We start from the raw sequence: 12,121 nt of genomic DNA, 5'->3' as shown, positions 1-12,121 counted from the left end.
TCTCTCCTCCAGTTTCCAGCTGCCCTTTCACCATCTGCTCCTGCCCTACGCAGACATACATGCTTTGGTTGACCTGTGCAACCTCTCTGACTGCTGGGGAAGGATTGGGGGCCTCCTGACCTCATTACCAGAATACTTCCCTGTGCAGTATTTCTGACCCAGTACCGCAAAGCTTGTACCAGTCTCCACCAACCCAATAGCCTGTCACCTCACTCCCAGAGACATTGTCCTGTATGTTTCACTTGGATTGTAAGAAGCTCACATGTACATATACCGTGCTTATTCATCTCCTGGGGCCTCACTACATCTTACTCCTTGACTAAAGGCTGGGTCACTGGGTGCCCTGTGCCATGAGGTTGGTCCCAGTATGTGGGGAAGTGGTCACTAGGGGAGGAGCTTAAGCCCAAAACTCTTTCCCTACCAGTGCCATCACCCTTGCCATGTCACCCGCTTTATAACTGGCTGGCTGATTATGCACATGACACTAGTATGGTATTCCTGAATCCTTAGCAATACAGCCTTCTCCAGATAGCTTCTCTGCTGGTTAGACCTCTGTACTGTATCTTCACTAACTAATCTCTGTCCCTTGGCAAGCCCTGTTTTATGGATACATCATACATGCACCCCCTTTAGGGAGTTAAGACTAGGCAATTTAAGTAACAACAAAAATATTGTTACATCAGTTAAGTAGCTGTATCTAGAAACTACTTTGGTATCAGTCCCAATTTTCAAAAAACACAAGGGAGAAAATGGTGAAACGGGGGAGGGACTTTGTGATACCTACTGTTTTAGCTTTACAAAATATGTATAACACATATATCAATAAAATCAAGTATTTCTTGAAATATCAAATGATATACCATGGGAAAGTTCAAAAAAACATCATAATGCCATAAAAGAACCACATATCATTGATCCAGGGGCTTTGGAACAATGCAATTAGGATCATCACATTATGGCTTATGGTTTATTACCATCTAATTTTTTGTGATATGTGTTTCTTTTATGGCATTATAAAGTTTTTTATTGTTCCCCTTGATTGTTTTTCTTGGGGTCATTTTAATGATATTTCAATAAATACTTGATTTTATTGGTATATGTGCTTTATATATTTTTTGAGGCTAAAACAGTAGGTATCACAAAGTCCCTCCTCCTTTTCCCCATTTTCTCCCTTGTGTGTTTTTTAAGTAGCAACAGTTATTATACTTAGGCAGTTAAAGGTGACAAAAAAAAAACAGATCTCAGAGACATCTTTAATACACATTCCTGTACAAAGTTCTCTAAGTACCCCTTTCCCCTCTTATGCCCCATGAGGTGGTCATACCTTAGATAGGTGAGAAAGTCTGTTTAGCAGCAAAGTTGATATCCCGTGAAACTCCGACTGGGCTCCCACAAGGGGTAGTAAATTGGAAAAGTGGCAATTACATCCAAAGCAGCACTCTCCCCTTTCCACTTCAGAGAGCAAAGAACCTAGACACAGTTTCTCTTTTAAAAGCTTTGTCTTGCAGAGGCTCATACTTTTCAGAAAAACCCAAGAAAACATGAACAGCATTGTTACCCCTTACCTCTCAGGCGGCATCACTTCAGCTGGGCAACATTAACTAAATAGTGCAGTTAACACAGCAGAAAATACACTTAACCCAGACAGATAATGAACACAGGCATCAAAACACCTTATTAAGCACCTGATTACACCTTTTTATGCTAGTTTCAAACTGATTAGAGTGACCATTGTTGTATTTATGGAGGCTTATCTTCTGCTGCCTAAATTTAGGGCTGGTAATAGATGTTATTTCTGTGCTGTTGGCAGAGGGTAAAACTGTCATTTAGTAATTTCTGCAGTTTTCATTTGTTATGTGACAGTCTGTGGGTGTTTATTGTCAGCCCTAAGCTCAGGTAGAGATAGGTCAGCCTTATGACCTGACACTCAGCCTGACAACTCAGATTTGAAAAAGGAAAAGTACATGTAAAAAGTTAACACTGCGCTCTTATAACAACTTTGGAATGGTGACCAAAGTAGAACTAAAGGCAAAACTTTTTTTGCAGATTAGGATAGAATGGTTAAGGATTAGAATCGCTATCAGGTTTTTATTGCCGTCTGTATCTCTATAAAAAAAGATTTACTCTCTCTGATTGTCCTGATCACTAATGTGAAAGAGAATAAAAGTGAAGGTAAATCCAAAATTTTCAGTTGCCACCAGAACACGAATAGAGTAGACATTTTCCAATGGGAACATTTGTTTGATTATTTTTTTAAACGGAACAAAATTATAAACGCAACACTTGCTTTTGCCCCCATTTTTCATGAGCTGAACTCAAAGATCTATGAAAACTGGGATTCATTCGTGAAGAGAACACCTCTCCAAAGTGCCAGACGCCATCAAACGTGAGCATTTGTCCACTCAAGTCGATTACAACGACGAACTGCAGTCAGGTGGAGACCCCGATGAGGAGACAACGAGCATGCAGATGAGCTTCCCTGAGATGGTTTCTGACAGTTTGTGCAGAAATTCTTTGGTTACACCGATTGTTGCAGCAGCTATCCGGGTGACGATCCTGGAGGTGAAGATGCTGGATGTGGAGGTCCTGGGCTGGTGTTGTTACATGTGGGGTGAGGTTGTGAGGCCGGTTGGATGTACTGCCAAATTCTCTGAAACGCCTTTGGAGACGGCTTATTGTAGAGAAATTAACATTCAATTCACGGGCAACAGCTCTGGTGGACATTGCTGCAGTCAGCATGCCAATTGCACGCTCCCTCAAAACTTGCGTCATCTGTGGCATTTATCACACAATAAAACAGTACATTTTAGAGTGGCCTTTTATTGTGGCCAGCCTAAGGCACACCTGTGCAATAATCATGCTGTCTAATCAGCATCTTGATATGCCACACCTGTGAGGTGGATGAATTATCTCGGCAAAGGAAAAGTGCGCACTAACACAGATTTAGACAGATTTGTGAACAATATTTGAGAGAAATAGGCCTTTTGAGTACATAGAAAAAGTGTTCGACCGTCTCAGGGAAGCTCATCTGCATGCTCATCGTCCTCATCGGGGTCTCCACCTGACTGAAGTTTGTCGTCATAATCAACTTGAGTGGGCAAATGCTCACATTCAATGGCGTCTGTCACTTTGGAGAGGTGTTCTCTTCACAAATGAATCCTGGTTTTCTTAGATCTTTGAGTTCAGCTCATGAAAAATGGGGGCAAAAACAAAAGTGTTGCTTTTATAATTTTGTTCAGTGTACTTTACTTAATTGTATTTATTACAGGTACTTATATAATGCTGTCAATTTACACAGTGCTGTACTTTAAATTCTACATTCACATCAGTCCCTGCCCTCAAGGAGCTTAAAATTTGAAGTGCAGCTGAGACAACTGACTAAGGCCTCATGCGCACTGGTTTATTGAAAACACTATTTCTCCTGATAGGAGAAAATCAGCGTAAAAAAATGCACCTAAGCCGTGTTATTTAAAATGCCTTTACACAAACCAATCAGCTTCCATTTTATTTTGTCAAAGCTTAATTGAACAAGCTGAAGTTAGATGCTGATTGGCTATCATGCATAGATTGCACCAGATTTTGCACTCCCCAATTTTAGTAAACCAACCCCTTAGGCTTTTATTGAGGTTTTATTGAGGTGTGGCCAGGGTCTTAGGCAAAGCAATGCCAAAAGCCCCAGTTTAGGAACAGCGGTCTGCAGAAAAATAAGATCGGATTTCCCTCATATTAAAAAGCTTTCCTCTTACTTCGCTTTGGGTCAACAGGACAAGAAGTAAGGAAAATCTTCTTAATGAGACAAAGATGACAAAAAAATCTAACTATGGTGTAACCCTCCCCTACTCTATACAAAATAAAGCAAAGTTTTGGCTTTAGATATATTTTAAGGTTGTAACAAATGCAGAGATTGCTTATCTTCAAGTTTATAAAGCTGGCTATACATGATTCATTCTTTTTTATTTAATCAGCAGGTTGAAAAATATATATATATATATATCCAATGCCCCCATTCACACATTCGAGGTGGATGAGGGAATCCTCCCCACTGAGCCATTGTACCCATCATCAGAATATACTCAGTGTTGCAAACTATAGCCGGAAGCATTGATCATTAAGGAAAAACCCAACAGGCTGGATGTACACAAGTTGATCAATAAATCTACTTTGATACAACCAGCCTGCCCATACATGAATCGAAATTTGGCCAGTCCCTGCTGAACCAGCCAAATTTCAATCCATGTATGGCGGGATTACTGACAAAGTAATGTTTGCCACAAACAAGCAGATTTTTGGCCGCTGAGTCTATAGAATCAGAAAGGACTTCAGTGTATATTTTTTAGCAATGCAAATCTGTAGCTTCCTTTTGAAGGCCTAGCTACATCATTTGTATAAACAGTGTTTGACTAAGTTGCTATAATAATATTTTCTTTGCTCACATGATGAATATTACAAAAGGATACTGTGACCTTTAATCTACCAAGGAGCAATATATACAATATAATGGAATCTGCATTGGATAGTGTTTAATGTTCACATTTCACGCCCCAATGCCTCCCTACTTTAACATCCAAAATAAAAACACAGCAACAAAGAATCTAAGGTAGTAGAAATTTTGCCTTATGTAAAGTTTAACATACATTAAAATCGCAACATACTGTATGTATTTCCAATATCAAAACGGTTTAAAAAAAAAATAATTAAATAAAGAACCTGTATTAAACATCCACTAGCCCATCAGGAAACAAACCCTATACAATGAAGAGTGAAATAGCAGCAAAAAAATGGGTTGATTTACTGAAGACAAATAGGCTGTTCACTGTGCAAGGGAATTTTGCTTAGCTTAACGACTGAGCTAAAACTCTGCTGACTTCCATCGTCCAAGCTAAATTCCACAAATACTCACCTCACCAGCAATGCAAAGTCTGTGAAGTACCTTCCTGGTTCTCATAATCTTGATTGGCCCACCTGGGATGGCATAACTAATATAGGCTTAAAGCAAAAATAAAAAAGGCAAAGGGCAGACATGAAAAAAATAGAAAATATACAGGGGTTGATTTAATAGAACGGAAGAGTGAAAAATCTGGTGCAGCTCTACAGAAAAACCAATCAGCTTCCAGTTTTTGTCAAAGCTTAATTGAACACGCTGAAGTTAGAAGCTGATTGGCTACCATGCACAACTGCTTCAGATTTTGCACTCCCCAGTTTTAGTAAATCAATGCCACAGACATGACTAGGACAACAGGGGAATAAAGGAAATATAGAATTAACCCTAAACATCAGGAGATATGAGGTTACTTACCAAGACTGACTAGATTGAAGGTAGAGGAGGAGCTGAGGAGGGGCTGAGGAGGTGTCGAGGAGTGATTTGAAAATCTTCAAGCAGTTGGAAGGCAGCCAATGAAGAAGAAATGTCCTACCCTGCGTTATGGATTTCTGCTCATTGGTAGTCATAGTGGCCAGACAGCTGGGGTCTTCGGAGGCATTCACAATTTACAGTGTTATCTCATATTAGCGAACCATCTATGGTATGGCGTCCTCTGTTGAATCCCAGGCAATGGTGGGTTAACTGGGAATTTGAAATATGGAGGTATCTGCAGAGAGTTGGGATTATCCCCAAGCTGGGGTTGTGTGGCCGGGGACCTTTAAGTGTTTACACAGTTATAAAACGAACGTTGGATCTTTTGTGCCTCCAAAAACCGGCAACCTTTATGGTTATCGTCTTTGTTGTTATTATTATTGTTTCTGTTTTAAGGAATGTTTTATATTTTTGGGTGTTTTGTTATAAAAAATGGCAATTATGGCCAAAATTTCACTCCAAAATGGTGTTGGTCTGAGCTGGGGAGTTCATGCATCCTTACATAGAGGCATGTACAGCTAAGCTTGCTACAGCTATGCTTGCTATGCATGCACGGCTAAGCTTGCTCTGAAGACAATGTGCTGCTAGATTGACCTCTAGGTTCCTGCTCTTAAGTCCCTAAGAAAATAAATATGCCTATGCCCAAAGTTCAATGGTTGTCTCAGGTTACAGGTACATCCTTGGCCTGTGAGTGGGGCTGAAGTTACATGTTTGAACAAAGGAAATAACAAATGGCTCCTATTGGAGTATCCTATAATCCCCCAAACCTCTCATGCCTGAACCTTGATCTTTTAATTGTTGAGTGTTTTGGGGCCAATAGTTTGTGGACTGGCAGTAAGGTTAGGGGGGGGGGGCACATCAATCAAGAAATTCTATCAACATATTCAATGAAAAAAAAATACAGAATTGTATTAAAAAAAAAAAAAAAACACACACACTATCAAGCACATTTACTATAGAGACTATGCTTTTTTTAGGGTGCTTTTTTATGCTTTTTTTTTAGGGTTTGGTGACGCTAAAGACATTAATGCAGAAAAAATTAAAGCCATTAGATCAGCATAAAAGTCAAGTACCTGATATTTTGAGAAGTTGAGGTCTGCAATGACATTTATCGAACTTGATTTAGATGGGAAATAAATGAATATGATATGCTTTTACTACATAATTGCCAAGTGCACATATATGCATGCATAGGGAACACCATCTCTAAATCTGTCGAGCACTTATGAATGTGTATGTCAAAATTCTACCTCAACAACATGCAAATGTGACCAGCAAAGCAGCAGGTCAAAATACCTGCTGTTTGAGCAAAGAAGACAGTGTATGTATAGTAAAAAATATTTTTAAAAAAATATTATCGCACTCCTATTTACAATATTAGAAAATAAAATTGCATGTGCAAAGAAAATGTGGAAAAAAACAAAACTGCTGCAACTACCGATATGGTAAACTCCAACCACTTTAAGGATTATGTATAAAATAAAGAATTGTGCACTGTTCAAAGATCACAAACACAGGCCCTTAACTGTCATGAAACATATAGTAAAAACTTATACAAACATCATTAAAGAGTGTCATATACAGTATATACTTTACAGTGTAATTACATTTAGTGCTACTATACACATAAAACATAAAGTTGAATCCCAAAGTCACACCCTGAGATTCACTTTTTGGATGTGACAATTAAAAGGGATCGGAATTTACTAACCACTAAGGTGTTTTTTAAAACAACAGATTGCAATAGTTATCTTGCGATCCAAAGTGGCCACCATCCGAATTGGCTCAAGAATATACCTAGAGGCCAATTTATGCGTGTAAGATGCAATTGCACGTCCACTGAAGATTATATGGAACAAGTAGACATTTTGAAGGATAGATTTTTGGCCAAAGGTTATGAGGAGGCGAGCTTAGACAGAGAGATTCACAAGATCTTGGAAGCCCCGAGACCGTTAGGCCCACGAGTCAAATCGTCTGTGAATGACAGTGATCCCAAACAGTGGAGTTTTCTATCTGATTTTTCCAACGATTATAGGAAAGTGGAAGGGATTTTTAGGCAACATTGGCCTATTCTTTTGATGGATAGGGCTTTGGGACCTGTCCTGCCTGAAAAGCCCTCCTTCATATACAGAAGGGCTCCAAATTTTGGAGATCGAATAGTTAAGAAGGTTTTAGATCCTCCAAATATCTCCTTCTTTCCCAATTTAAAAGGGTGCTTCACTTGTGGAAGGTGCAGAGCTTGTGCGTTTGCATCAACTAATTTCAGAAGACGTGATACCTTTTCTGTTCCAGCTATTAATAAATCTTTTAAGATCAAGCATTTAATTACGTGTGATACCACCCACGTAGTTTATGCACTCATGTGCCCATGCAACTTGATCTATATAGGACGTACCAAACGAACCCTTAAAATTAGAGTGGGGGAACATATCACAAATATACTTAAGGGTAAACGTGAACACAATGTATCAGCCCACTTTCACCAATATCACCAGCGGGACCCTAGGAGTCTCCATTTTTGGGGTGTTGAGTGTGTTACCCCATCGTGGCGGGGGGCGAATTGGTTCAGGGAACTCTCCAAGTGCGAGACCAAGTGGATTTTCCTGACCCAGTCCCTCGCTCCGATGGAACTTAATATAGAGCTTGACATAAACTGCTTTATTAGTGACTCTTAAACCATATTATCTATGATGGGTAGACTCTATCAGTGATGAGTATTTTACTATTTATATCTATTATATTTATAGATAGTTATATTCTGTATTATATAATGGCTTATTTTTACTTTTAATTTTCCACATGTGGTGTTTAAAAAACACTGAAGTGCTTGTGTTTTTAATATTTTAGAAAATTATATGTTGATAGTATTTGTGTGACATTCCAGTAATGTTAGCACTTTAATATATGGACTGATGTCCGGCAGGCTATCCGGTCAGATTACATTGCGTTATATATTTTTTCTATCAACCAGTTTTTTTAGCCAATTTCTTCATTATTTTTGTGTCTCCTATTCTTATGTGACACTTCCGGTGTTCACGAATCATGAGCGGGGGTCATGCCCGGCTGGAGGAACATAGATTTGGTCTCCCTGTTATTTACTTCCGCCTGCACAAGCGATGATGTCCTTCCAGTTGGCTTGCAGGAATGCTGATTGGTTAGGGCTGTGCAGAGCGAGGTATTAATGGGCCGTGTGCGTCGTCTTGGCCACGCCCCCAGTTGAAGTCGGATATGACCAAACGCGTCGGGGCGTGACCAGACGACGCATCCGGCTACACGTACGAGGCGGAGGAACATCCCGGAACTTTCTGTGCTGGTGTGGAGCCAGTGTTCAGGAGAATCGGCTGTTTTCTCATCGCCATTTTACATTGATGTGCCTATTTTCATGGAACCAAAAGTGAGTGAAACTTGTTTTTATGTACCTAATAAGCCTTATTGAGACATATTGCACTAGTGGAGGTATCTTTTATCCTTACATGCTGTGTGGATCGTGAGGAGCATATTAAGAGGAGGGGACAGCGAGCCAGAGCAAAGTGGACCGTACATGTTACATATCCCATGTTGTCCTGCTGGTCCAGTTAAAACCCATGCGTTTTTCTGCTCATTTGTGAGAATAAATGAGCAATAGGGTCTGGTGAGTTGCCATTCCTTCTGATATTACCCCCGACACTTGGTGGTGGAAATTGAGGTGACCCTGCTAGACTGCATGATATATCGGCTGTTTATTGGACTTTTTGCACTTTACCTGAAAGGACTATGGGACGTTTTGGTGATTTTAAGTGATTTTAGTGTTTTTATTGTTTTATGCCATATTTATACACTGCTCACTGGTCACCTTTGCCTTTTAGTCCTATTGAGACAATTTTATATTGGATCTTGCGCTATTATTTATTTATATATACACATAAAACAATCCTAATAATCTTCCAAAAAACTCCTTTGTAATGATGAAAATAAAATAAAATGAATGCACTCCTTGGTACAAATAATAATAAAGTTTGCTTCACAGACACATATCAATCGATGCAGTGTGTGAAAGGTATATAATCCATTCGTGAAAAGACAGCTGCATGTCAGAAAGCCTTCTCCAGACACCGCTGTGTGTAATGCCTACTCACCTTAGGTTTTTACCCCTTACAGGTTATGCTTTACCTTTTTGTATGCTAATGATCTGATGTAGCTCCTATCTAGTTATACTTATATTGTGCTGGATACGCTCCACTGGAGAGTGGATACTCATAATATAAAGGAATAGGCTTATAGCGTAGTATGCCTTTAAAATGTCTTTTAAAAGGATTAAAAACACTTACATATAATATTAATTAAAATCTTACATTTTCAAAAGGGGTGTACCATTAACCACTTTACCACCGGAGGATTTTGCTGTCTTCCGTCCAGGCCACTTTTTGCGATTCGGCGCTGTGCGACTTCAACTGACAATTGCGCGGTCTTACGACGCCGTACCCAAACGAAATTTACGTCCTTTTTTTCCCACAAACAGAGCTTTCTTTTGGTGGTATTTGATCACCTGTGCGATTTTTACTTTTTGCGCTATAAACAAAAAAAGAGCGTTTATTTTGAAAAAATAACAATATTTTTAACATTTTTTTATATGAAATTCCCCCCAAAAAAGATGTAAAAACCAATTTTTTAAAAAATTTTTGGCCAATTTGTTTTCTGCTACCTATGTTTGGTAAAAAAAATCGCAATAAGCGTATTTTGATTGGTTTGCGCAAAAGTTATTGCGTTTACTAACAAAGGGAAAGATTTCTGTCATTTTTGGTGTTTTTTTTTTTAACGCGTAATGGCGGCGATCTGCGATTTTTTTTGTGGGACTGTGACATTGCGGCGGACAGATCGGACCCTTGACTGACATTTTTGACACTTTTGGGGGTACCAGTGACATTACTGCAGTAATCAGTGCTATATATATGCACTGTTACTGTAAAAATGACACTGGCAGGGAAGGGGTTAATTTTATTGGAGAGGGAGGGGTTAATGTATGCCTGGTGCTTACTGACGTGTAGGGGGGGAGGTGACTGAGTGAGTCATGGACAGATCGGATGTCCAGCTATGCTGAACAGTCCGATCTGTCACTCCCTGTCACTATGGAGATCCGTCCGCTTGTGTTTACACAGGCGGGCGGATCTCCACACTAGATCCCCGGCGATCGGGGCAGAGCAGCGGCGATCGCCGCTGCTCCTCCCCTGGCCCGACTCCCGCTGTGAATGAAAACAGCGGGAGCGCGCCTCCGGCGGCGCGCAAGCGCCGCCCAGAAGGGGGAGTGTCTGACGACGTTAATACTACGTCGTCAGACGATAACGAACCACTCTGCCGCAGTAGTATTACCGCGAGCAGACGTAAAGTGGTTAATGTCTAAACCGCTGGCAACAAAAGCGAGTACACCCCTAAGTCAAAATGTCCAAATTGGGCCCAAAGTGTCAATATTTTGTGTGGCCATCATTATTTTCCAGCACTGCTCAACCCTCTTGGGCATGGAGTTCACCAGAGCTTCACAGGTTGCCACTGGAGTTCTCTTCCACTCCTCCATGATGACATCACGGAGCTGGTGGATGTTAGAGACCTTGCGCTTCTCCACCTTCCATTTGAGGATGCCCCACAGATGCTTAATAGGGTTTAGGTCTGGAGACATGCTTGGCCAGTCCGTCACCTTTACCCTCAGCTTCTTTGGCAAGGCAGTGGTCATCTTGGAGGTGTGTTGGGGTCGTTATCATGTTGGAATACTGCCCTGCGGCCCAGTCTCCAAATGGAGGGGATCATGCTTCATGCTTCAGTATGTCACAGTACATGTTGGCATTCATGGTACCATCAATGAACTGTAGCTCCCCAGTGCCGGCAGCACTCACTGTAGGCAAGACACACTTGTCTTTGTACTCCTCACCTGGTTGCCGCCACACACTCTTGATACCATCTAAAACAAATACGTTTATCTTGGTCTCATCAGACCAAAGGACATGGTTCCAGTAATCCATGTCCTTAGTCTGCTTGTCTTCAGCAAACTGTTTGCTGACTTTCTTGTGCATCGTGTTTGGAAGAGGCTTCCTTCTGGGACGACAGACATGCAGACCAATTTGATGCAGTGTGCAACGTATGGTCTGAGCACTGACAGGCTGACCCCCCACCCCTTCAACCTCTTCATCAATGCTGGCAGCACTCATATGTCCATTTCCCAAAGACAACCTCTGGATATGATGCTGAGCACGTGAACCTGTCCTGTTAAACGGCTGTATGGTCTTGGCCACCGTGCTGCAGCTCAGTTTCAGGGTCTTGACAATCTTCTTATAGCCTAGGCAATCTTTAGGTAAAGCAACAATTCTTTTTTCAGATCCTTAGAGAGTTCTTTGCCATGAGGTGCCATGTTGAACTTCCAGTGATCAGTATGAGAGAGTTAGAGCGATAACACCAACATTAACACTCCTGCTCCCCATTCACACCAGAGACCTTGTAACACTAACGAGTCACATGACATCGGGGAGGGAAAATAGCTAATTGGGCCCAATTTGGACATTGTCACTTAAGGGTGTACTCACTTTTGTTGCCAGCGGTTTAGACAATAATGGCTGTGTTATTTTGAGTGGACAACAAATTTACACTGTTATACAAGCTGTACACTTACTACTTTACCCCTAATTTTCCCTGACTCCTCTGGGTGCAAGACTCCTGACAGGGGCAAGGTTCACTCGTGGTCCACCTAGCCAAGAGGCCTGGCAGACCTCTTTCCTCATCATCAGCCAAAGCTGACTAAAGAAC

This window comes from Pelophylax lessonae, assembly GCF_965119305.1.
Source record: "Pelophylax lessonae genome assembly, chromosome: 12".
In the NCBI taxonomy this organism is placed as follows: domain Eukaryota; kingdom Metazoa; phylum Chordata; class Amphibia; order Anura; family Ranidae; genus Pelophylax; species Pelophylax lessonae.
This window is presented reverse-complemented; position numbering follows the sequence as displayed.